A 27,913-nucleotide genomic window follows, 5' to 3' on the forward strand; every position below is an offset into this window, starting at 1 on the left:
CCCAAAAATAAATAAACGTTGAAAAAAAAATTAAAAAAAAAAAAAAGAACTTAATCTGAGGAAGCAGCTCAGAAAATCTCTGAAGGTCTTCTCACCTGGGCTTTTTTTTTTTTTTTTACCACATTAAAATAAACCAAATCTTTATACTATGCTTTAACTGCTTCCAACAGCATCAAAACCAGTGGGAGTTAAAGGCATAAACTCAAAGAACACTCACAATCTTGATCATTTTCTCCATCACATCAGATGATAAGCCCAGTTTGCAAAGGTCACGGCATAAGCATTCCTGATTATGCAACGTGTGCTAGATACACCAACTGCTTTGGTTGAGTTGAATAAACTGTTCAAATGTTCCCTGCTTTCACTGAAGGTGCCCTAACCGGAAACAGCGTTTTGGGGGGGGGGGGGCGGGGAATTGGTTGTCTTACCTTTAGAAGAAAATGTAATCATCCGGGGTGTTTATGAAGATTTCAGATTCCTAAGCATCATACAGAATCAAAATTTCTGAGGGTGCATCACAAAGATGTGCACTTATAACAAGCCCTCCATGTGATTTTTAGGTATTCTTTAAAATCTGAGACATGCTATTTTAGGCTGTACTAGCTCATGGGTGCTATATCATTACAGAAAACAAAAAGGTCTAAAAAGGTAAATGAGGTTACATTTGGTTCAAGGGCTACATATTAGATGTTCTGGATTTAGAGCAACTTGAAAAAAGGAAAGCTAAATGTAATGAACAGTGTAGGAGTAGTGAGCGTCGAGGATACTACGGATTGGCTCTTTCAATTCCTACTCCATCTCTCTCCTAGCATATTCTCCTACACTGTGGTGGCTGCAAAACTTCCATTCCTTTGTAGTCAGCTACAATTGCAGATGTGACTTAGGTTCTGGCAATCAGGCACAACTCTGCAAGACTGATGTGGGAAGGAAATTCTTGAGAAAAGAAGCTGGGTGTTGGGCATGCATTTTGCTCCCTTGGGTGGTAATGCGGACAGAAACTCCCTGCCATCAGTAGCAGTAAGAGCTTCCTGCATTAGCTGTAACAGTTTTACAGACAGTGGTGGATTTAACTGGGTTCCAGGCAACCAGAGTATTCCGGAAGCTCAGACTCCTCTTCTAGCCCTTCCAGTGGTTTTATAAGCCATCAAATACATTTCATTATATCTCCCACTCTGTTTAGCTGGAACGGTTTATCCCATCTGCAACTAACCCCTAAGCAATATTTGGAGAAAAAGAACCCAAGTTATTAAGCACTTCTTATAAAGGTTAGTCTAAACTTTCTGTAGGAATTTTCCATTAATGTTTAAAAATTGAAACTGTAAGATAAGGATCACGTTACAATTTAAGAAAAAAAAAAAAAAAGAGAGAGAAATTTTTGATGGTCAACCCCGGAGAATGTTAATGTAATTCTACCACCTAAAGCACAGCAAAGCATCCATCTCTGACATGCCCGGGACATGTTCCTTTGGTAACAGTACACTTCATCAGCAAGTTCATTGTTGATGCAGGAGATAATGTTTAGAACAGAAGAACATCAGCAAAGTAAGACATGGATTCAAATCCTGATTCTGTCACTGACATGCTATAACCTTGAACCAATTATGTAACTTCTCTGAGCCTCAGTTTTCTCATGGGGTGGGGAGGGAATAGCATTTCTTTAGATTTTTGAAAAGATTAATTAAGACAGTATTATGTAAAGCACCGACAAGAGGCCTGGAACAGATCATGACATGACTGCCAATGCTATAGGTATTTTATCATTATTACTACTCCTTTAGATGCTGAATTCAAAACTAACAGTTGTACTAATAGTGAATTTCACATTCCATTTATGTTCTGCTTCCCTGTAGATTAAAGATCAGCACAGGAAGATGATAAAGAGTTTGTGAAACTGCCCTGGGTTTGGATTTGGATCAGCTCTCCCAAAGCAGGTAGGCCATCTTGACCTGGTGTAAAAGTGAGGCTGAACTGTTTGGGCCATGGGTGAATGTTAACCTAAACAGCAGAGTTTCAAAAGTCAGCTTGAGCTTCAGCAATAAATAAATTGAAGACCGCTTTCGAAAACAGAATGTGTGTACTCATGCACAGAGAAGCAGTGTGGAGTAGGGCCTGGGGGACAGTGATTCAGACTACCAAGGGGCACCTACGTGGCTCAGTTAAGTGGGTGTCCGAGCCTTGACTTCGGCTCAGGTCTTGATCTCATGTCATGGGGGCAAGCCCCGCATCAGTCTCTCCACTGAGCATGGAGCCTGCTTGGTGTCTCTCCCTCTCTATAAATAAACAAATATAAAGTGCCCCTTCCCCACTCTATAAATAAATTTTAAAATCAGACTGCCCAACTTTGAATCCCCAGTCTGCCACTGACCTGCCTTGTGGCCTATGGAAAGTTTATCTTTCTGTGCTTTAGTCTTCTTACCTGTACCATGGGCCTAATAGAACCTACTTTCCAGGCCTGTTGAGGCCTAATATGCAAAGCACTTGGTACGGTACTGGACAGGAGGCACACCCCTGTAAAAGTTACCATTGTTAACAACGACACTTAGAACAAGCATCCTGGATAATGTTATTTCCAAACTTCAAGCCAAAGCTCTGGGCACCATCCTTGATTCTTCCCCTATTTCCATATCCAGTCTCTTACGCCCTGTTAGTTCTACCAGCAAAATAAATCTTGCAACATTCACTTCTCTCCGTCTCATCTTGTACGGCTACAGTACAGGCTCCACGCTTGCCCTGAAGCCTTCAAAGGCCTCTAAATAGCCTTCTCTACTTTCACGCTTGCTACTTACAACAGTGTGGTCCTTTGGGAATACACGACAGTACTCACTGCTTGCTTCGAATCTCTGCATACCTTCCTGTTCCATTTACAACAACATGTGAGCTGCTGACCAAGGCCTAAAAGGCTCTATTTAACATAAACTTGCCTACCTCCATGTTCCCATCTTAGCATGCCCTCTCTCCCCACCATACTCACCACACCCCCACCGGCCTCCTTTTTGTTCTGGAAACACCTGAAATGTATTCCTGCCATTAGCCCTTTGCACTCGTTGCTGTGAGCTTTCTCCTCTTGGGCTCTGCAAAGGCAAGTCCTTCTCGTCACTCAGGATTCAGTTCAAATACCACCTGCTCAGAGAAACCTTCCCAAGGTGACCTGTCTTCAGCAGCTCCAAACCTATCACAGTTTTATTTCCACGGAATCACTTTTCATCAGAAAGTTCTCCTGCTTACCCAGTTAGTTTACTTATCATCTGTCCCTACTGACAAGCATGTCGATGGTGTGAAGATGAGAAGTCTATTGTTCTTGCTCTTCACTCTTACCTCCAGCACCTGGAGCTGCTCCTCACTCACAGCACAGGCTCCTTATGTGTGCGTTGCACATGGTGCAACCTGCTACTGAAGTATCCACAAAACGCAAACCTTCTCTTATACAGGACAGACCACGATGGTTAGAGTGCAAACGCGGGTTCACGAACTGGGGTACAGATGAAGTCTGGATAACGCAGGCTTCAATTCTCAGCAGCCAGTGTCCAGATTCACACAACTGAATTGCAACATCATCCACCGGTTTTGCTTATAATCTGTCTCTTGCACTGGGGTCTGAGCACCACCGGCCAGTATTTGCGGTGTCTCACCATTTTGCCCAGAATGGATAGAGCCGTGACGAGCACTGGGAAGCCTCTCGTGAATATTTTTTAAATGAACGAACACAGGAAGGACAAACAGAAGAGTTTTGCTCATCAGTAGGCCATAAACCATTGTCCTACTTCTCACTCGAGGGTCCGGTGAGTGCTAAATCCTAATGACACGTATAAGTAATATTCCACATTCTCTTAATTATTCAAAGTGTGACATTAGCTAACTGCTTTTTGGTTTGAACTTCTAACCATTATCTCTGTACCTTTAAGTACTTTTCTAGCTCCATGAAAATAGTAAATTGGGATATAAAACCAGGGGTAGACTGTAAGCTCCATGAAGCACAACAATGAGGTGGTTTTTTTCACTACAGTATTTCTAGCCTCTAGCACAGTGCCTTACAGTAAATGCTACAGAAACAACTAATGAATAAGGAACTACTGGAAAATGCCTTTCCTGGCAGATGTGGCCAAAGCATAACATTAAGCCAAGGTGCTGACCTGCCTGTAAAATCCTCAGAATTCTTTTTTTTTTTTTTTTAAGTTTATTTTGAGAGACAGAAAGTGTGCACATACATACAGCATAAGCAAGGGAGGGGCAGAGACAGAGAGGGAGAAAGAGAATCCTAAGCAAGCTTTGCACTGTCAGCACATGGAGCCTGATGCGGGGCTCGATCCCACAAACCAGGAGATCAAGACCCAAGCCGAAATCAAGATGGATGCCCAACCGACTGAGCCATCCAGGCACTCCCCTCAGAATTCCCTTTCTAAAGAACCTAGATTAAGTATAATTTTGGAGTTACTTTCCTTTACTGACCCAACAGGAGCATATTAAAACAAAAACAATGGGGCGCCTGGGTGGCGCAGTCGGTTAAGCGTCCGACTTCAGCCAGGTCGATCTCGCGGTCCGTGAGTTCGAGCCCCGCGTCGGGCTCTGGGCTGATGGCTCAGAGCCTGGAGCCTGTTTCCGATTCTGTGTCTCCCTCTCTCTCTGCCCCTCCCCCGTTCATGCTCTGTCTCTCTCTGTCCCAAAAAATAAATAAACGTTGAAAAAAAAAAAAAACAATAAAAACCCCACAGATCTGGAATGCAGACACTTTCCTATGATAAGTTCAGGGGAAATCTCTGAGAATCCTACAATTCTGCACTTCATTTAGAATTCAGAATACAACAACTGTAAATTTCTCCCTGTCTCCCCAGTGAGATGCAATCCATCAAGATTTCTCAAGCAGTCAATAAAAAAAAAAAAAAAAAAAAAAATTACTCATGGTGCTTCTGCACTGGGAACACTTGCAGAGACTAGGACTTCACTTGGGAGCAGATATGTTCAGAAGCAATGACACAGGTTAAGCTTTTAAATGCTAATCTTTTTTTTTTTTAATATATGAAATTTATTGACAAATTGGTTTCCATACAACACCCAGTGCTCATCCCAAAAGGTGCCCTCCTCAATACCCATCACCCACCCTCTCCTCCCTCCCACCCCCCATCAACCCTCAGTTTGTTCTCAGTTTTTAACAGTCTCTTATGCTTTGGCTCTCTCCCATTCTAACCTCTTTTTTTTTTTTTTTTTCCTTCCCCTCCCCCATGGGTTCCTGTTAAGTTTCTCAGGATCCACATAAGAGTGAAACCATATGGTATCTGTCTTTCTCTGTATGGCTTATTTCACTTAGCATCACACTCTCCAGTTCCATCCACGTTGCTACAAAAGGCCATATTTCATTTTTTCTCATTGCCACGTAGTACTCCATTGTGTATATAAACCACAATTTCTTTATCCATTCATCAGTTGATGGACATTTAGGCTCTTTCCATAATTTGGCTATTGTTGAGAGTGCTGCTGCTAATCTTATCTCTTCCCAAAGCATGGGTTGACTTATCTCTAGGTCATCCCTAGAGACCTACTACAGCAGGCAAAAACAAGCTCTTAGGGCTATTATTATTATTTTTTTTTGTCATCCAGACCTATTCCTGGTATCACTGAAGATATAAAAATCTCCCTTTTCTTCAAGAGAGTAACACAGGCATACTTTAACTGCTGCCCTCTCCCTTGACTTGTATGCAGGAAATAAAACAGCATGCTGGAAAACTCATGCACCAACTCAAATGACACTCTCCGCCCCACTCCCATAGGCTTCAGTCATGCCTAACAGTAGGAAAATGCAATAGTAAGTGGTCAGCCCTTTTATTCCAATTTTTCACCATGATATTCATGAAGTTATACTTAGCATTCTCCATGATATCACTTATGGAGGAGAAGACTCCAAATTCAGTACAGAAAGAAGACTTAACAACAGAAATTAAAAGGCCGAGCTTTTACAGTGTATCAGTATACCAGTACAGGCATCACAGGTTCTTAAAATTTTTAAAAAGATTCTGAGTTAACAGTCTTCAAAGTAAATGTAAACTATTTTGTGTTCTGAAATTCTTTCTCAAGTTGGACTTGGAAGCTTACTTGATAATATTCCCTGGTTTAAAAAAACAAAAGAAGATGAAAAATGTACTTTAAAACCCTCAAGTTCTTACTCTAAGTCCGGGAGGAAAAAAAACAAAAAACAAAAAATGAACTTTCTTCTTGAGTCAGGAAAGAGGGTGAGTGGGTAGCCATGCAAGATAATCCTTGGGGGGGGGGGGGGCGGCGAGAGTTTCTTTTCAAAGCAGCTGCTTTGCTGAGGAATTAAAGGAAGCTGGGGGGAATAAATGTAAACAGGGGGACTGCCTGGGTAGCACAGAGGCTCTCTCACCATAGCTGGGAGAATGGGGATCTACTTCCTCGGGACGTGGAGAGAGGCCTGTGTGGGCAGCACCTCCAGTTAAGTGAAATTTAAAAGATATGCTTCAGCTGCTCTATGATTTAGGTGCCAAATCCGCACAGATCATTATGCACATCTACTTCATGGTTTCATTTTTGTAGGTTATCTCCTCTTCTCATTTATGGTACTTTTTGGAGCTTTCATTTTCCAATCAGGGCAGGAGGGAGACTTTGCTCTTTTTGAGGTAATAATTATTTAATACCTGAGAAGTTTTATGGGTTCCAGAAATGTTAACATTTTAGTTCTACACCCCAAATGGAGCTTACCTGATTAAGACAAAAAAGATAGACCATGCTACAAGGTTGCCTAACTTTAAAATTTCAGAACTTTGGGGCGCCTGGGTGGCCTCAGTCAATTGAGCATCTGACTCTTGATTTCTGCTCAGGTCAGGATCTCATGGTTTCTGAGTGTGAACCCAGCATCGGGCTCCACACTGACAGCACAGAGCCTGCTTGGGATTCTCTCTCTCTCTCTCTCTCTCTCTCTCTCTCTCTCTGCCCCTCTCACACTCTCTCTCAAAGTAAACTTTGAAAAAAAAAGTTCAGAACTTTGAAAACTTGGCATCCAAAGAGTTTTATGAATTTTTTAAAGTATACGAATCTTATACTATATTGTTACTCTAGCACTGTATGGTAAAGCAGCATTATTACTTCCCTGAGTCACTAACATGGTGTCTTCTAATCACAGATGAAACTTGAAAACATCACTTATTAATCCTCCTCTAACCTTCTTCCTCTGCATGTAAATAGATCTTTGATTTTAAGTACTGAAACATCATTTTTTGCTAAATTCCTTAAACACATCGGTCTTAAATGTCACTCAAATTGAGCCATCTAATACTTCTCATATTGTCATATTTCTGTCTCCTATCACTTTCCAGATAGGGATTATACACATCAGTATCAGAATGTATAGAACACCCTGTCTCTGTCAACTGCACTGGCTAACTATTAAGTAACACAAACTATGAAAAGAAAATCTAAAAGGAAGCATCTTGAATGTAGGTAAGCTGTGGAGTAAGAACCTACTTTACTTACAACAATCGTATTCATTATATTATATATGATTATTAATTGTATTGTATATCAAGGAAAACACGCTATCCAGGCAATACAAGAAGATGACAAATACCAGTACAAAGCAAAGGCTTAGGAGCAAACAGATCAGGTCTGAAGACTGACTAGATAGAAAATGCGAAGTCACTTGCTCAACCTCCCCAAGCCCACATTCCTCTTCTGTCAAAAGGAACATCCACAGTACCACTCTCACAGATGGAGACAGGGGAGATAAAGCATGTATTTTTTTTTTTTTCATCAGCAACAGTATTATGCCTCAAATCTTTTCTGGCTCTTAAACCTTCTATACATCTTACTTAGCAACACTGCTGGCACCTGATATTCAACCTATTGTATTATTTCCTTAAGGATGGCCAGTAACTTGGGGTGCCTGGGTGGCTCAGTCAGTTAAGCATTTGACTCTTGATTTCCATTCAGTTCATGATCTCACAGTTCATGGGTTCAAGCCCTGTGTCGGGCTCCTTGCCAACGGTGCAGAGCCTGCTTGGGATTCTGTCTGCCGTTCAGTCTGCCCCTCCCCTCTTCGTGCACACGGTTTCTCATGTGTACACGCTTTCTCGCTCAAAATGAATAAACTTAAAAAAAAAAAAAAGATGGCCAGAACTTTCCCACCCTCCTTTCTGTTTTAATCCATGGTCTCCATTCTCTTCTACAAGCCCAACTGGCCCATTTCTCTCTCCAAACAGAGTTATGTTTGAACAACATACGTTTGTGTGGGCCAGTGTTATCTGCATGGTTATACGTACTTCTTACTGATACCAACGCAGAATAGTACTATTCTAAAGTGTTCTTACCTCCTAACTAAATCACTCTCCTTAGTGCCAACCCATATATCAACTGAGGTCAGCAGGCATAAAAATGATAAATACCCAGATCCAAGCTCAGAATGCGGCATCTGATCAGAGTTTGGTTCAGAAAATCTTTACCAAGATTCTGGTGCTGGGCCACTAACTGGAGATACCAACATGAGGCAATTTAGACAGGCAGACAGGTAAGAAGATAATTTCAGTACATTGTTTTCATTCTATGATTTTTTGCTTTGGTTTTGTTTTGTTTGAGAGTGAGCTAGCATGAGTGGGGGAGGGGCAGAGAGAGACAGGGGGAGAATCCCAAGCGGGCTTTGCACTACTGGTGCACAGCCCGACGTGGGGCTCCAACTCATGAATCGTGAGATCATGACCTGAACGGGAATCAAGAGTCGGACATTTAAACGACTGAGACACCAGGGTGCTCCTATGTGATTTTTTTTTTTTTTTTAATGCTATGGAAGCACAGGGTAGATCCGGGGAGTACGGATGAAGAATAAGAGCAAACAAACATCACAGAGGGCTTCTTGGAAGAGGAAGTAACTCAGAGGATGGAGAAGGGCTGACAGGGCCAGAAGACCAAGTCTGGTGTGCTAGGTGCATCACTACACCTTTATTACAGTGTCAGATGACACCATAATAAAATTTACCACTCGGAGCAGAGGAAAGAAGCAACAGCCAACAGAGAACCCTGTATAGTGTGCTGAGGGTTTGGACTTTATCCTGCGGGTAATGAAAAGGCAAGGGAGGATTTTAAACCAGGATAGTTACACAGCGAGACTCCCTCTAATCACTCTAGATTGTGTGCACTAGACTCTTTCAAACTACAGAAATCACCATTTGTTTTGTTGGATAATGAAATGGACACCCTTGGAAAGACTAAAACATCAAGACCACATAACTGTATTCAGGACATGGATCTCCTGTGTGGGAAAATTCTTGTTCTGACATTCCTGCAGAATGCTTCAAATGTCAGGACACAAATTTTGGGGTAGAGATGCAAAACTAAGCTCCCTTGTACTCCAACTCTCCTCCTAGACCACTAACAAAAATAATATGTGACAATGTTCCATCCCATTCTCCTTTGGGTCTGAAAATAATGGATTTATACTTTTTTTCCCCCCTTAACATTTAAAAGAAATTTCGCTTCTTGGTTTCACAGTCTTGGTTCAATTTTTTTTGTTGCTGTTGTTAAATCTACCCTGAACTGAACCCAAAAATCACATCGTACATTTCTAGGTTGGTAATTTAATCACCGAGGTAGCAATGGTAAGAGATTCAGTCAAGAAACCTCTAGAAAGGCTCTTTAGATTATACAATGTCAGGAAACAGGAGCTGTTTTCTTTCACAAGTGCTTTGAACCAGTCAGCACTCCATCAAAAGGAACACAACAGTTTAATGTTCCGTCAAAGAATGGAATGCTTGTTTACCTGAAGTAACAGACTGATAAAAGTAGCTTGTTTGATTGATACAAACTTACTTGAAGATTAACCTGGACAATCAAGCCCTCACACTCTAAACACAATTACCTTCAGAAAAATAGAACCTGAATTCACAAGGAAAACACTCCCAAATTATTGATCCCTACACACTTATTGAATTTAGTACTTGCAAAATAATTAAGTCAAATTAAAAAAAAAACTTAAAAAAGCTTTGAAAGCAAAACCACACTTTGCTTAAAAGCACCTAGAATTTATTGCAGGTACTGGCTCATTTAATCCTGACAACCATCTGAGGAATTAGAACTGTTGTAAACCTCGTTTTACAAATCAGAAAATCAGAATATTGTGACTCAAGGTCATCCTTCTGAAGAGATGACTCCAGATTTAGGAATCTCCAAAGCTATCAATACATACTACACATAAGGTTGTTTGAGGCTCATTTTTGGAAGACATTAATACAAAGCATTTGTATATTTAGAAAGTTTGCATTTTTTAATCACTCAAGAGTTAGAATAACATGACCTAGACCCCTGAGTGGAACAGCATGGTCTACAGAGCACTCACTGCTCAATTATCTCCTCTCTCTCTCTCTCTCTCTCTCTCTCTCTCTCTCTCACACACACACACACACACACACACACACACACACACACACACACACACACACAGCTTGTGAGGTAGCCAAGACGTATGTCAGCATCCTTAGTTACAAAGGAGGATGTGGATCCTGAGCCAGACCCCTTACTCATCTCCAATTACTATACACAATCCCATTTCCCACATCACCCATAACCTCTGCTTTTTAACAACAGATTTTAAATTATTATAGCCATCACATAAATGGAACAAACCCACAGAGTACACAGTCTGGCATATACTGATCTTATCTTTGCTGGTAAAATATAGCCCCAAAGATTAGAGATACCACTTATCAAACATCGGTTTCGCATCAGCCAACTTCCACAGATTATGTCATTTAATCTTCGTATTCTTCCAATTGTGTACTATTACCTATATTAACCCATTATACACATGAGAACATCAAGGCCTAGAGAAAGAATGTTAACAACATGCACACGGTCTTGGTGAGTAACAGAGCTAGGACTTGGGCCTCCTTCTAACCCCAAAGTCCATTCTCCTTCAAGTGTCTTTGAGGCCAATGAGTCAAGCACTTTCCACAAACATATAATTTTGTGTTTAACAGTATAGTAGGAAAATATGTGTTAAGCCTGACAATTATTTTTTATAGTAGTGTAATTCCATGAGTGACAATCACAAAGCAGGTACATAACATACTCTTTCTCGGTTAAAAAAAAGGGGGGGGGAAACAAGGAAAAGAAGTGGGGGTGGAGGGAGGAAAAGGGAGGAAAGAGGAAGAAAGCCTCTAAGTATTCTTATTTTATTTTATGGAGGAGGAAATTTGGGGCACCTGCTTGGCTCAGTCGGTTAAGCGTCCGACTTCAGCTCAGGTCATGATCTTGCGGTTTGTGAGTTCGAGCCCTACGTCAGGCTCTGTGCTGACAGCTCGGAGCCTGGAGCCTGCTTGGGATTCTGTGTCTCCCTCTCTCTCTGCCCCTCCCCCGCTTATGCTCTCTATCAAAAATAAATAAAATGTAAAAAAAAAATTGTTTTTTAAATGGAGGAGGAAATTCCAGGTAAGAAAAGGTTAAGCAGAGTTAAATAACTTGTATAAGATCCCTTGGCAAGCTGGAGTCAAGAGCTGGAGGGAAGGCCTAGGTCCTCTAACGCAAACACTCTTCCCATTCTCCCTGGACAAGTGGCTGTATTTCTGTTGATGCTGAAAACGACTTCTCCTTCTGGACGGGGAAAGTAGGAAACCACTCACCAATTCAGGGGAAGGACTCCTACTCCGTGCCTCCAGCTCCAAGCACAGAGTTTAGGAATAGAGACTCTGGTTCTGAACTGGCTGGTTCATGAAGCAGCTCTACCTCGGATTAGCTCTGTGGCCTTGGGCACACGACAGAAAGAAGTAACTGCTCCTAGGTAAACTATCTTGCGATTATAAATCATGCACATTTAACTCTTTTTCAGTTTTTGTTAAAGTAGGGAATGAAAACAATCAAATTATTCAGGACTAAAGGGAGTCTGAAGCCTGAGTTATCTGGGTGAACTGCTTCAACTCTCCCTTTCATTCTGACAGTCGAGACCTGACAATTAAAGTCACTTTAAGACAGAAGTCATTGACACTGATAAACTTACCACGTCTTTAATGCTCACGATAACAGCAAACATGTATTATTGCCAATGTGCCAGGCACTGGATTAAGGGCTTTTTGTGGATTTCATGTAATCTTCATTACCACCCTGGGTAAATGCACTATTGGTCCCCTTGTTTGGCAGATGGGGAAACTGAGGCTCAAGATGATGTGCTTAGCCAACCAAAGTAGGCCATCTATTTGGTGTCTGTTTCGTTCATCACACCCCTGTTCTGTTCCCTTCACCTGTACTCAAATGATTCCTTCTAGTTAACACTTTCATTTCCAATAAAGTGCTGCTAGGTCACATACTGATGCGGCTGATAAAGGTATTGTGACTGTCGTTTATTTAAACAATCCTAACATCAACGCAGAAAATGAATTTTTACTACTCCTGCACTTGGGCAAAGAATGACAATGCAAAGGTCACAACTTAAATGGCTGGTAGTTTTAAAAGCCAGACATAATAAGCATAAGGGCATTATTATGAAATAGTTTTCTAGTATCATCAGAACCACTTAAAACTGTCTTCAAAAATAGCACGAAAGAAGGTCAGAGCAAATTGATTAAAGTAATCCCTGAAGCCTCCCTGTTCCTCCAAGAAGTTTTTTGAAACACAATTTTAAAATATTTTAAAATCTTCCCTCTGCCAAAAAAAAACCAAAAACCAAAAAACAAAAACCATTTGCTTTGAAAGACACCAAGGATTTGGCAGTACTTCTTAATTCTGTAAAGTAAAAGGCATTTTTACAGTTTTCTAAGGGGCCTCCCTCACAACACATGAGGGATGCATCTGATGGCTAAGGAGACGGGGGGGGGGGGGGGGGGGGGGGGCAGGGCGGGGGGGGGGGCGGGGGCTGGGGGTGGGGGGAGAGGCTGGGGACAAAGCCGAGGCTCCTGTTGGCCTTCACAACTATTTATACTCCTGGGTCAAAAGCAGCAGGTCACTTAAGCAGAAACTCAGCCCCACCTGCTCTCAGTCTTGCCCACATTAGATTAAAAGGCATATCTACACACACACACACACACACACACACACACACACACACACACACACACACACACACGTACGTCCTCTGGACCACATGTGTGTATACACACTTAAAATACAGGTGCATTCTACTGCAGCAGTTAGGAGGAACCTAGTCTTTGTAATTAAACAGGCTTGTCTTGCAAACTAAGCTCTTCCACTTACTTGCATTTTTTCCTCTTAATCTTGGGCAAATTTTCTTTATCTCTCTGAACTTTAGTTTCCTTTGTTTTTTCAAAAAAACATCACTATCTCCTTAAATTTCTCCCCCCCCCCCCCCCCCCCCCCAAGAATCCAATGAGATCCACCTATGCAGTTTGTGGCACGGTGCCTCATCCACGGTACATAATCAACACTATTAACTTACTAACTAGTCTTACTTCCATATTCTATTAGCTGCTGTCTCTCTTCTTAACCAGCTTGTCTTTTGGCCTATTTTATACAACTGTTTCCTTTCTCAGAAGGAAGGGAGAAAGGTAAAAGATAAAATTGGGGGGGGGGGGATTTTGCTGAATTTGCTAAGAGTACTTGAGTATTAAAGAAGGTAGATAATATATTAAAAAGGCAGTTAAGGAATTAATCTCTAAGGATTATTGTAATTCATTTATTCATTCAAGCCCTATAGCCAAAACCAGGTATTGCTAATAATGAATTTATTTCTTATAGCATGTGGGTTTGCTGTAATGTTCTGTGATTCACTATTCTAGCAGAGAATCAGAAGATTATTTAGTAAGTACAAGTCACTGTGCCCTTAGACATGATCTCACTTAATCATTACCTCTTCAGTAGTATAATAGGCAGTTATTTTAAGATTGGGAAAGTAAAGTTCAGAGAGAAACACTAAAAGTCATATAAATAATAAGTGGCAGAACCAATAACACATCTGAGCTATAACTCAATCCAATGTTTTCTATTTTCTTTCATGGTCTCCAGTTTTGGTTAGTAAATTATATTGCATATATACTGAAAATTAATGCTGTAAATGGTGAACAGAGTAACCCTTCCAATCATCAACCAAACACATGTGTTTGTATAATAGACTCAATATAGTAGTTAAAATTTGCCTTCTGTTAAAAAAAAAAAATTTCTTAAAAATATATCAGTACCTAACAACCTGAATCAGGTATCTATTCATTCCACAACATTTGATATGTATTTATTAAGCATCTAGTATAAACCACTCGGTTAGGGAACTAGAATCACGAAATTTTTGTTGTTCAAATTAGTATCACTGGCAGCTGTTTTAATATCTGAATTGCAATTGTTTTTGGATTCAATGTTTCTATAACAGAATATGCATCTTTGAGGTACTGAATTAGCCTCACGAATGCACTGTGGTTGTGCCAGCTAAATATCTTTGGGTGTTAGTGTTGGCAATCAACACTTGGAGTTGGCAGAGAAAAGACCTTATCTTAATTTCCTCATCTATGAAATGGGATTTGGAAAAAAAAAAAAAAAACAACAAACAGCACCTACCTCCCAGAAGAAAAATTCTATGAATTAATTAATCTTGGATCAGTGTTCTACTAAGTGTCATTTTGGCATGATCTTAGTATCAGGATGATTTGATTTTATAAAAAACAATGATGGGAGCTATTTAAAATGGCTACACATTTAAATGTCAAACATTTAACACTTAACTACAGTAAATTTCCTTTTTATTTTCCCCCAAGATGAATCATTTATGTGTGACATTTGTACAGAGGTACAAACAGTGGTCAAATCAGTTTGGGATTTAAAAGTGCATAGAACTGATCAGAAGTAAAAAAGATCTAAGTTTCAAATGGGAGAAGAAAAGCCCACTTTCTGAATGTTGTTAAGACACAGCACTATGGCCATGGAACATTATAAACAAACACGTACTAAAGTTTAAAAACTATTTTCCTGGGCAGGGGTTAAGAAATAAAAAGTTTTGGGGCGCCTGGGTGGCGCAGTCGGTTAAGCGTCCGACTTCAGCCAGGTCACGATCTCACGGTCCGGGAGTTCGAGCCCCGCGTCGGGCTCTGGGCTGATGGCTCAGAGCCTGGAGCCTGTTTCCGATTCTGTGTCTCCCTCTCTCTCTGCCCCTCCCCCGTTCGTGCTCTGTCTCTCTCTGTCCCAAAAATAAATAAATGTTGAAAAAAAAATATTAAAAAAAAAAAGAAATAAAGTTTTAAAAATGAAAAAAACAAGCCTGTTACAATTGTGAGGACAAGGATTATATAAACCCTATTTTGCAGCTCTGTGCTTTTCTACATAGAATTTATTTCATCTAATATTAAACACATTATGCTAATAACCTCCTGTTCATTTTTCATGAATGTTTTCTAGCTCCTCTTTTATATCCTTGGCATTTTGGTGTCCACTTTGGACCACCTGGAGGCTGAAAACACCAGCCACTCCCCTGTACGGTGATAATTTATCTAACAAACAATAGAATAACATGTGTTAGGCCTCTGCATAATGGAACACATCAGAGATGTCTGGGAAGGGCCAGATAAAAAAAGCAGTTTTCTAAAATCACCAGAAGATCCCAACTAAAGCAATCACAGGAGGTTTTAGTTGGTCATGAAAAACGTAAATCCCTAATGTGTTGACTGTTTCAGAAGCGTTAAATTGCAGGTTTACACAGAACCATAAATAATGATGTGTGACTGCCAAGGTTTGTTTCGCAATCCTTGGATTTTCAAAATCACATTTCATATGAAACCTCTCCACCCTGCCCCCCATCTGAAGTTCCGCAGTGAATATAAATTTTGAGGGCCATCCGTATGGACAGCACATCCCAGGAGGGGGTTCAAGACCTTTATAACACAACCCGCTTTCTCTGCAACACTCTTCTTGGAAATCAAGGAATCTGTTTTCACAAGGCAGTTGCCTGGGAGGGCATTAGAAAAGGACCCCAAGGAAACAGTGGAAAACTCAGCAGAAGAGAGACCCTCACAATAGACAGCTACTATTAAATTGTCATTTCTATCAGTGCCCTGGTTTACAACCATTCAAATGCGTGCATTAAGGAGAAACAAGCCAATTAGGAGAGGAGTTTTGGTCCTGGAGTTTAGTCAAGGCACTTCAATGGAAAGGTCACTGGCTTCAGAGATTTTATGTCAAGGTGAAAAAGAGGCGAAAGTTCTCAGCACCCACAGGGCTTTTGTTCAGAAGATAAACTTCTGTTCCTCAAAGAGCAACAGCATGTGTATAGTATACAAGACAAACACAAGGCCCTGCTCTGGGCTGTGCTCTTTCCTCCCAGGTCCACAGAGGAGGCCTATTATGCAGTGGGGATGCCCTTTCCTCAAAGGTGAAACAGAGGGAGGCTTGCTCTTTCAAGTGAGCACTGATGGTGGGTTTGCTCTTGCTCTCGCCCTTTACGCCCTTTTCCACGGGAGCAAGGCATTCTTTGCAAGGCAACTGCGGGATTTTTGAGCTGCCATCTATGCACCAGGAACACAGAAAAGGCACCGTAACTGCCCCTGTTAAGACCACATTCTAATCCACGGTATTCAAGGCCTCAAGGCAACCTGCAAAGTCAAGTACTGAATTCCTGCATCCAGGTAACTGCTAGTTTAACTGTCTGGATCACTCAATTTTGACTTTGTTTTCATGGGTAGCACATTTGACTCTGCGGGCGTTTTGAGAAGATCATTACCATCATTGTCTCGGCTCTATTTTCTGAGGCATCCACATTCTCTTGCTGGAGGAGAGGTCCAACTGATCTTTGACTAAGAATGTGGTCAACAAGAAGAATAAGAGAATTCATGCCAACAATAAGAAAAAAAGACAGTCATGGCTTCTGACTGCTAAGGAAAACCGACTGCCTGTTACTGGGCTTGCCCCAACTCTCAGCTAGTATCAGTCCTTAAGAAAAGCTAAGGAAAGGAGATAGGTGAGAGGTGTTCCAGAAACTGAGACCACATTAGAACTGCAAAAAAGCCAGGACAAGGAGAGACTCTGCCACTGCAAGTAGCAAGTGTCCTAAGTGTTATCCGCAGGAAAGGTCTCTTCCCTGCGGCAAAAGGGTTGTTCCCTCTTTTTTCCAGGTTTAGTGCCTCCAGCTACAGGTCTCCACTTCATGATCTTCTCAGGATTAACTCTGAGTGAGATGCACAGATACTACTACCACTCAGAGACTTGCCCGTGACTTGCCCATGATTTGTCAATGACTTGCCCCTGACTTGCCCAAGACTACTAAGATTCAGTGATGGGCAGTGGAGCAAGCGTGAACATTGGACCCATTCCTCTGATTCTGCCCACTAAATGCTCCTTCTACTCCACTCCCTGCACACAGATGTGGGGGGCTGCAGAGGCAGCAAAGAGAAGCAAATAAATACTGGGAGGCCTTCATTACCTTTTGTAAATTTACCTCTTCTGGCTGTCTGACCTTGCCTTAGGATTCTTCTTCACTTGGAGAATTTAAAGATTAGAAGCGAAAAAAAACCTCGTCAACTGTGGATATTGCTAAAACAGGAAAAGTGTAAATACCATTATTATTATTATTATTATAGAGAAATTGCATGTAGTAGGTGAAATGGCTAAAAGTAGAACAGTCTATACTTAAACCTTCATTTCTCTCCATTGGCTAGTTCATAATCATAAACCAATGGATATAATTTGTATTCACACCAAACCAAAGCAATGGTTACATAAATCTCAGAATCAAAGCTCAAAAGTCATGTGGTTCAAACCTTTATTTTACTAGGATCTTAGAAATGGAGAATTTTAGAACTAGAAGGCACTTAGAAATCACCTAGTCCTGGGCACCTGGCTGGCTTAGTCGGTTAAGCCTCTGACTCTTGATTTCATCTCAGATCATCATCTCTTGCTTGGTTCATGGGTTTGAGCCCCATATCCTGCTCTGCACTGACAGTGTGGAGCCTCCTTGGGATTCTCAGCCTTTCCCTCTCTGCCCCTCCCCTGCTCATGCTTTCGCTCTCAAAACAAAAAATAAAAATAAATAAACTTAAAAACAAATCACCTAGTCCTACTTTCTCACTTTACAGTTGAGGAAACCAAGGTTCAAAGAGACTAAAATACCTTCCCAAAGCCATACAACTTCTATCTGGGCTAATAAGAGAACTCTATCCCCTAATATCCAAGTCAATGTGGCAGCCTAGAAACATAGTAAAATGTAGCCAAAAGAGAAAGAGAGCTACATAAAGAACAGTCTTTCTTTAGATGACACACATTGTGATTTTAAAAAAAGAACCATGAGGCCTAATTATAAGAAAATCACCACCCCCGCCCATCTCCGTTTTTTTTCTGCGCAGAAGGAAATAGGTAGAGATGAAATGACAGTTTCTCAATCTCCTGGCCCTTGTAAACAGTTTTTAGTATACCCATAATTAAGTGAAAAGGCAAAAACATCTTGTTGCATCTACAAATTAGTAAGGGTATAGTCAATGGTTTCTATGAGACAAAGTCTACACAAAATAACTGAAAACAGCATTTATTATAAAAGCATCCCAGTGTTCCCTCCATTTGTTTTATAAATTGGTCTAACTACGCAGGTGACAAACACCAAAAAAGGGTCTCCTGCAGCTGCTCATGATTCATGTAGTAGAAAACAAAGATAAAAGATCATTCCTCAGATTTATATCCAAATGCTTTACACCCTTATTTACAAAAGGGAACATTAAGGTAATGGAGAAAAGGGGGAGGGGGGAAGTCTCACAAACTTGCATAATGGAAAAAAAAAAAAAGTCACCGCATGTTGCCCGGTAAAGACATTCTGCAGAAGTGAATGCATGGCCTCCCTCAGGAGAGCAAGTGCAAGAAAGAACATCAAGGATAGGAAGCTGACCAAGTATATTCAGTCTACAGTAAACTCTCAGAATCCTACCAGGGGAACTCAGAAAGTAAGTGAAATATGGATATGAATCAGATATGGTAATAATACTTCCAGTTTCTATTTTTATTTTCAATTCTAATTCCCTCATTCAGGTTTACCTTTAAAAGAAACAATTTATTTTTATTTTTTTTAATGTTTATGGCTTTACTCTTGGGAAAGAGAGAGAGAGAGAGGAGACAGAGACAACGCACAGCAGAAGAGCGACAGAGAGGGAGACACAGAATCTAAAGCAGGCTCCAGGCTCTGAACTGTCAGCTCAGAGCCCAACACGGGCGGGGCTCGAACTCACAGACTGCAAGATCATGCCCTGGGCTGAAGTTGGATGCTTAACCGACTGAGCCACCCAGGTAGCCCTAAAGAAAAATTCCAAAGAATTTAACATCTCTCATGCCACATAGAGCCTCTGTCTTCACACATTCTTATTTGAGGTGTATTAATTACAGTCTATAAAAATATAACCATGTATAATGAGAGGCACTGAATCCACAGATCCAAATTTATAAAATTTTGGTTTGTCTGCTTTGTTGGGTAAGCATCATTTAGCTGCAATAGCCAGTTTTTCTTTGGTTTTTAAGTTGCCAGCAAGGCAATTCTCTTCTGGGGGAAAATAAATTCTGACTGTAACTATAGGAAGTCACAGTACTGGGATAAAGACCTATATAAAATTTTGTTTAGCCCTTTACAATGATCAGGAAAACAATCTTTATAACTGGTTTATCATCATACAGATTATAAAACAGAAATCCTAAGAAGTTTAACCATTTGCCTAAAGTCATTTGTCTTACCAGTGGTAAAACAGAAATCAGAGTTTAAGTCTTCAAAAGCAAGATCCTAGCATCTTTCCATTACAGTTGAGGCACTCCCCAGACATGGATGGAGAAGGCACATGCAGTGGGGTTCAATGGACCACGCAATAAAATATCCTCTAATATTTAGACTAGCTATTTGGGCAGGGATTTTTTTTTTTTCCTCCAATGTTATTTATGGTGATGGAAGAATTTCAACCACAAGAATTTCACATTAAAGAAAAAATGTGACTCACAATTGCCATCTTCAAATCAGTAGTTAGACATAAAATTTAGCAATTTTAATTGGTTTGGCTCAGGCCTTCAGATTTCCATATGGTTTCTTTCCTTGTTTTATATTAAATGTAATTGACTTAGCACTTGACTTTTAAAGTCTTGGCAGAATCTATCAATTAAAAGCTATCTAAATTAGAATTATTCAAAGCACACAATCCAAATTGAGCGATTTTAAAGACAAAATTTTAAAATGCTCTCTTCATAAATGTTATTTTCTATAAACTTGCATTATCACCCAGATGCAAACTTCATACAAACAAAAGAGGATTATTTTCTTTGGAATAACATAAGCTAACAAGAATTCTATTTGTTTCTTTTCAGAGAACTAACATGTGCCTAAAATGGCCTTTCTACACTGTTTGCAAGATGAATTTTTCCTATGTTACGATTTCTAAAACTGACAGCAGTCATAAAAACTCTCACAGACCATCTCAAAACTAAAATACAAGTACAACATCGATAAACATGGCACCAGGCCCATTAAACTGACAGCACTCTTCTAATTGGTCTTACCAAATATGCTGCACAATTGTTATTTAATATACCAGTATAACAGAGCATTACATTGAAAAAAAATGATTACACATTGAAATAGATGTTCTTTCTAAGCCAGAGCCACAATTCTCTTCAGAAACTGTAAAAACCACACAAATACAATCAGAAATAGGAAAAATGCAAAGTGCATTCATTTCTATAGGCTGATTGAATTTGTTACAATTGTTCCTAAGGACTACTGCCCGTGTAATTATTTTCCAAATACTAAAGTCTTATCACACATGCTAAATGACAGAATAATTTATCAAACCCCAAGTGGTTGTTGATGGAATTTCCACACTTATTTGGTTTGAGTGAAAAGCCAGAATGCCTGGTGTCCCTGGGATTCTTGGAGAGCTTGTAATTCAAGTTAAAACTATTACAATTAATAAATTATCATTTTAGGTATTGGGTAATGGAAACATATAGAACCATATGCCTTAGAACTCTGGTATCAATGCCATCTTTATAAATGATCATTTAAACTGTTAAGCATTAATAGATATTCCTCCCTGGCAAGAACATTAGATGCAGAACAAATGACCTTACATATTAATGTCTAATTTCCTTATACTATTCTCCATCCTCATACAGTTGCACAGAAAACTTCTAACTTTTGGATTAGGAAATTTAACAATATGAAGGAGAATCTAATTCCCCTCCCCCATTTCCACGGATTATTTTATCGATTTCCTGTTATTTCCAAGTGTCTTCTTTTTTAGTGGCAAGAATGTGGAATTGCTAGAAGTATCCTTAAAGGAAACCTTGAAGGTCATCAAATCCCTGGCAATGAATGCCTTCATTCAACAAAGGGCACTGCCCTCCTTTGCCTGCAAACCCTTTAACATCAGCAAGATCCCCAGAGGGCTTGCACTTTAACTTGGTTGGAGCAGGTCACATTTCTAAAATATTTAGCCCTCTCAAATGTCCCTGGTCGGCAGCACTGAGTCACTGATGCCACAGCGTTTCAGCCTAGATCGACCTCTTTCAGGTTTTCAATGGAATTATTCCATGTAATCCGATTTACACAGCCATTTAATCAAAGTGAGAAAGGAGATTACAGAGCTCACGTTTGTTTTGCAAAGCAAGGGTGCAAGGATCATCAATCCTACTGACTCTCAAAGTGACAGGATAGTACATCCTCCCCCTCTGGAGTGTTGGTCATTAACCTGATCTGTCTCCTGTGTTGTTTAAATAGGAAAGTTTAGGCTTTTTTTTTTTCTTTCTGAACTAGAAGGTAACGGTTTCTCCACCAGATCCCACCACTACTATCCACCTGAAGAGATGCTACTATAACAAGGAATTGGTCCTCAGCCCCCGCCCCCCCCCCCCACCGCCCTTACATTCCACAAAGCAGAAGGCTTGTACAAGTCAAATAATTACATTATAACTTTTGTTGTCAGTCCTTAACATTTGCATTTCAACATCACAGTGTGCAGATCTCAGGTGTGGCGGCGTTCAATGCTCTGCCTATGAACCTGCTTTCGAGAGGAACCCGCGCTCCGCTTAGTCTTGGGCGGCTGCCCTGGAGACTGCACAAACCTCCTTTCTGCCAGGCAGCATCCCTTCCCCCCGCCCCCTGCCGACCTTTCCACACCTGTGCACTAAGCTCAATTCTTCCTACTTCCTTCTGAATGTGTACATTTCCCAGGCCTACATATCAATTTAAAGTAGGATACAAAGCAACTCATTCAGTAAAGCATTTTCTGCTCACGGATGCCTTCATTCTAAACTGAGGATGTGGACAAATTCTCAATTTCCTTTTTTCCCCACCACTTCCACCCCTTGGACACGTTTCAGACAGTGCAGTCTCTGAGAGATCCTCTTGGGGGTGAAAGGGCAGTTTTACCCAACTCGCGGCAGTTACGCAGATAGATTCCTAAGGGGAGAAGTGAGAAGAGGTAAGAACCATAATGCAGAACGAACTGTGGGTGGGAGTACCTCGGCAGTCCTTTCCAAACGATAAGTCAAATATTTGCTTCAAGGGAAAAAAAAAAAGTCTAATTGTACCCCTGGGCGGTGCTTTACCCACAGTGTTTATGTATAATGCATAATTGAGCAGCACTGGGAATTACCTCAATAACTATCATTAGAGGTGCCTATTAAAAACAAAACAAACGAACAAAAAAACAAAAAAAAAAAAACCAAAAAAACCCTTCTCCTCTGTAATGGAAGAAGGTGGGTGCAGTGTGGTGGTATTACCCCATCTGTGGCTCTCTGGAAACTCACCCAGAGCCGCAAACCTGGCAAACGCCTCGCAGAGCGAAGTTTCCCGGGCTGGCCGGGCAGGGCAGGTTCTCCGCCCCGCCGAGCGCAGCTGCTAAGGAGCTCCCGTTGGCTTCTCTCCCGCGGCTGCACCCGAGTCCACACGAGCCCCACGCCCACTTGGGGGGCTGCACAAAAACCTGGGTTCGAGAGCGAGCGTGGTGCGCTGGGAGCTGTTTTGCAATCTCCCGGAATCCACGGGAAAACATCTCCAGTGCAAAGAAATGCCTTCTCGTGATAACTTAAAAAAAAAAAAAACAAACAAACAACAACAAACCTCTCTGGCCAAAGAGCAGATCCTTCCATTTTACAGGAACTGCGGTTCCCGACTGACAGCTCCAAACTTAACGGCTGCGGCTCCAAACTTGACACCAGCTCTCTCTCATCGTTCCCACTCCTCCTCTCTCTGGCTCACCCGCCACAGCCGCTCGGACGCGCACGCCACGCCCGCCTCCCTCGCACCCTCCTGGCTCGTGCGGCGGGCAGAGCCCCACTCGCCCCGGCAGCCGGTGCCGAGACAAGCCCGCCTCCCGCGAGCTCCGGGAGCGATTTCCTGGGAGACCCGGCGAGCTCCCGGCGCGCCCTACTCACTTGTGTCTTCTTCATAAGGAAAGGCAGCGCTGTGATCCAGTCCAGGCAGCGGTGTGGCGATTCCGTTTAGACGTTCTGGAGCTCCAGCATATTGCACGAGCAGCGGCTGCAGATAGTCCACGCATTGGGTAGCCCGAGCGCAGCGCCCTCTCCCCGGCCCGTGCTTTCCCGCAGCGATCCCAGTCCCGGCGCAAGGCGGCGAGTGAAGCCCCGGCCGGCGCGCCGCCAGCACTTTTATACAGGTCCCTCCCGCCTGCTCCGGACACGCCTCCTTCCCTTCCGGAGCCCCGGGGAAGCAAGACGGGGCAGGGGTGCGGCGGGGAGACCCGGGAGGGAGGCCGGAGCGCAGCGAATGCCCCCGAAGTTGAACAAATCAGGCCAAGCGCTTCCCCTGGCGTGGCAGCCGCGGGCGCACACCAAAGGGAAGCCGCGAGGGCGCTTCCCTCCGCGAGCTTAACCTGCAGCCGCCGCTCGCGCCGCGTGCCTGGCGCGGCGAGTCCCAGCTCGGTCTCTCAGCTCCGCCGGGGCTCACCTGGCACCGCCCGGGGATAGACGCGCGCTGGAGAGAGCTGGGAGGCCCCCCTTTTACACAGGCGGTTCGAGAGGAGTTCGCTGGGTGCCTAGCAAAGAATTCAACCCCCTCCCCGCCCCGCCCCGCCTTAGGGAAATTTAAAAAAAGCTTAATTGGGATCTGTAGCAGGCCATTGTCTTACCTTCTATTTGCTTTAAATATTTCTTCAGTGAATGAATGAATATTTCTAATTAAAAAAAAAAAATTGTTGACTCAGGGTTAAGAATTGCTAAGGGAGATGCTATTTTCAGGATGGTTTGCTGTTGTTTCTTTAGAAATCAAAAAAATAAACAAAATAAATTAACATTAAAAGAGAAGGGATAGATTATTAAATGTGCGGGTCTCTAATAGCAAGTGTTTGAAAAGCTGTACTTTTTGAAAGCTGTTAGGGAAAGTTTTGAAGTAGGAAAAATAATGCAAAAACAGTGATAATAGCTAACACCATTATGTAATGCACTTAATTATATACCGGGTGCCATGCTAAGGACTTTTTGTAGATTATCTTGTTAAATCTTTTCTCAAACCTATTGTGTAGGTCCTGTCATTTTTATTCCCATTTTATAGGTGATGAAACAGAGGCTTAGGTCAATTTTCCCAAACCACATCTAGTAAATTGTACAGGTTAATTGGAATCCAGAGCCCTCTGGCTATATAGCCCTTAAAAAAAATACTTAGAACAAATATTTTATTGCCTCTCCAAAACCCTTCTATATTTGTTCTTATAACTGGAGACCATTAAAAATCATTTTATTAATTTTTTTTTAATTTTTTTTCAACGTTTATTTATTTTTGGGACAGAGAGAGACAGAGCATGAATGGGGGAGGGGCAGAGAGAGAGGGAGACACAGAATCAGAAACAGGCTCCAGGTTCTGAGCCATCAGCCCAGAGCCCGACGCGGGGCTCGAACCCACGGACCGCGAGATCGTGACCTGGCTGAAGTCGGACGCTTAACCGACTGCGCCACCCAGGCGCCCCTCTTAAAAGGAAATGGTAACCACACATAACACCAACAGTTTTTTGGAACAAGAATAATGTATAAATTTAGGAATTAGGTATTTTAATGAGAGGATTCCAAATTTGCATTAATTAGTTCAGTGTACTTTTGTTAAAAAATGATATGCCAAACTTATAACCATTAGAGATCAAGAAACTAGGTAAAAGTTGAAGCTCACAGGGTGCCTGGGTGGCTCAGTTGGTTAAGATCTGACTTTGGCTCAGGTCACGATTTCGTAGTTTGTGAGTTCAAGCCCTATGTCTGGCTCTGTGCTGACAGCCTGGAGCCTGCTTCAGATTCTGTCTCCCTTGCTCTCTGCCCCTCCCCCACTCTCTCTCTCTCTCTCTCTCTCTCTCTCTCTCTCTCTCTCTCCCTCTCTCTCTCTCTCAAAAATAAATAAACATTAAACAAAATTTTTAAAAAAGTTGAGGCTCACTGTGTTAGTTTTCTATGGATGCTGTAACAACCACAAGTTTAATGGCTTGAAGCAACACAAATTTATTATCTTACACGTTGAAGGTCACAAGTCCAAGATGGATTTCACTGGGCTAAGTGTTGGCAATGCTGCATTCCTTACAGAAGCTCTAGGGGAAAATCCCTTGTCTTGCCTTTTTTGGCTTCTAGAAGCTGTCCACATCCTTTGGCTCACAGCCTCCTTCATCTTCATCAGTAAAGGTGAGTTGAGTTTTCACATCAGACCACTCTGACTTTCCCTTTGGACTCTCCTACTTCCAAAGACCTTGTGCTTACATTATGTCCACCAGAATACTCTAGGAAAATCTTCCTATTTTAAAGTTAGCTTATTAACAACATTAATACTCTTTGCAATGTTAATTCCCCTTTGCCATGTAACATAACATATGCACAAGTTCCAGGAATTAGGATTTGACATCTTTGGGGGGTCATTATTCTGACTACTGCATTCACTTAATGGCAAAGGACTCTGGGGACTTGGAAATGTGAACTTCGTATGTCATTATGCAGCCTTCAGCAAGTGCTTTGCTCCAGGAGGCTAGAGCTCCCACTGAGAAGACTACTTACCCCTCCATAATTATGAAAATAAATGTTTGAAAAAAAGGACACAAGAAAAGTTCACAGTATTAAATGATCGTTTTTACTTTCAATCAGAATAGTGCTGCAAATCATTTTAAGCAGAAGTGGAAAGAAGCCTGAAAACAGAAGCAAGTATGACAGTACTAGACAATCATTTAATTGTTGACTCCTCCCTGGTAATCCCAATCTTAACACAACCAGCCCTTCGGGGTAATTTTGCTATGCCAAAAAATCTTCCAAACACTTGCATATATATTATGTCTAAAGGATCTACACTCCTGAAATGTATTATTATACTCTAATGGAAATGAGTATGAGCAAGGTTGTTTCAGATTGTGCTGCAGGCTATATGACCTTGTCTCAAATCATAGGTATAACAGTGTAACATGCATAACTGTAAAGGTTCCCAGGATGGTACACAGATTAGTATTTTTATTTGATCAGAGGAGTATGAATCAAAATGTATACATTTTAAATGTGTATATATATAATACACATATATATCACATCAGATGACTCTAAGTAGTTTCTTAGTAAAAATGTGAAGGGTCAATTTAAAGACAGTTTAATGTATAATATTAAATAAATAATTAACTAGTACTAAAGGAGGGTGTTCGTGACAAAAATCATGAAGTCGGTAGAATTACAAAAGCTCAGTAAACATCAATCTAACCATATTAATTTTATGAAATCAATAGGAAGGAAAGGCTAATAAATTAGACCAGGTTTAAGGAACCCAGGGGGTAAAACTCTCATAAATTCAGGTCAAATTTTTTTTTTTATTATTCAACTAAGTCATTCATCTCAGTACTCAATATATTCATCTCCTATAGTGTACACTCTCACCCGCTCTCTCCCTCCCTCCTTCCCTTCTTTTCCCTCTCCATTCTGTCTCCTCCTCCCACCTGCACAGCTCAATCAATGGCCCTAGCTACATTAATATCATCATTGACTTTCTTATCCATAACTATATTTTTTGTTTCTTTCATATTGCTGCATCACAGTTTTGCTGTAGAATCATGTTATTTGAAATCAGGTCAAGAGAATAAAAAAGCATATCTCAAAGAGATTAGGAAGAGCTCATATAAAATTTGAAGATTCTCCATCAAGCTCATGAGGTAGTCCAAAGTGGGCCAGAAAGATGGAGGTCTTCCTTTAAGGTAGGCCTTTGGAGGAGACACAGGCCAGTATCCAGTCCCTTAGCAGAAGAAAACTAGGAGCTACTTAAAAGTGAACAAGAGGCAGAGCTATGCTCCAAGTGGAAAAGGAGACGTGGGGAATATTTTCTTGTAGAAATAGTAGCTTCCCATTACAGGGTTCAGGGAGTTCAACTTCGGTACATTGGGAAGGAAGTCTCTCCATGATGATCTCATCTATGCTTGCATTCTTTCACTGCTACTTTGTCCATCATGCTGTTTCTGATTAATTGTTGGAAACAGCTTTTGGTTTTGAGCTTAACACTTGTTGTTAAGAAACAACTTTCATTTAGCAAGTAAGTCTTGTAAATCTTGTCTCATGCATGTAAAACATCTCTTGTTCACTCACCATTTTGTGACTGCCCTGTGTTAGACACACGCTATTTTCAGTACCTTTCTTTACAAAAATGGCACCCCAAACTAAAATCTCTTTGTTTGACCAGGCTGGACCAGAGGGTTGCCATCCATTCCCATCTTTGGGGGAGGTGGAAATGGAGAAGGATTAGAATTGTTCTTTGATCATGCAACTTCCTCTGCTGAAAACTCTTTGGTGACTTTCCATTGCTCTTGGGATAAAGCAGTACATACCTTAGCAAAGACTTCATGGCTTCCAGGGTTTGGCCCCTTGCTACCTCTCCAAAGTCCATTCATTTTGTGCTCCCCTGCTCCAGAGGCAAGGGCCTTCTCTCTGTTCCTCATAGTTCCTTACCCTTTCAGAGCCTCTGCATATCTCCTTCCTTTAGACTCCACTTGCATCGCTTTGCTCAACCCTTTCCTCTTTGCCTAAA

General features: G+C 41.4%; 1 protein-coding gene across 2 annotated transcripts in view; it reads right to left on the reverse strand.

Annotated features, from left to right (window-relative positions):
• The window catches only part of KITLG (KIT ligand), an 86,172-nt gene extending 62,668 nt beyond the window's left edge, over nt 1–23,504 (reverse strand). For both annotated transcript variants that reach the window (XR_007153933.1, XR_007153932.1), the window contains exon 1: nt 23,311–23,504. The gene's annotated coding sequence lies outside the window, so the exon portion shown is untranslated. The remainder of the gene's footprint in view (nt 1–23,310) is intronic.
• Between the last annotated feature and the right edge of the window lie 4,409 nt (nt 23,505–27,913).

Source organism: Prionailurus viverrinus, chromosome B4 (genome assembly GCF_022837055.1).
Source record: "Prionailurus viverrinus isolate Anna chromosome B4, UM_Priviv_1.0, whole genome shotgun sequence".
Taxonomy (NCBI): domain Eukaryota; kingdom Metazoa; phylum Chordata; class Mammalia; order Carnivora; family Felidae; genus Prionailurus; species Prionailurus viverrinus.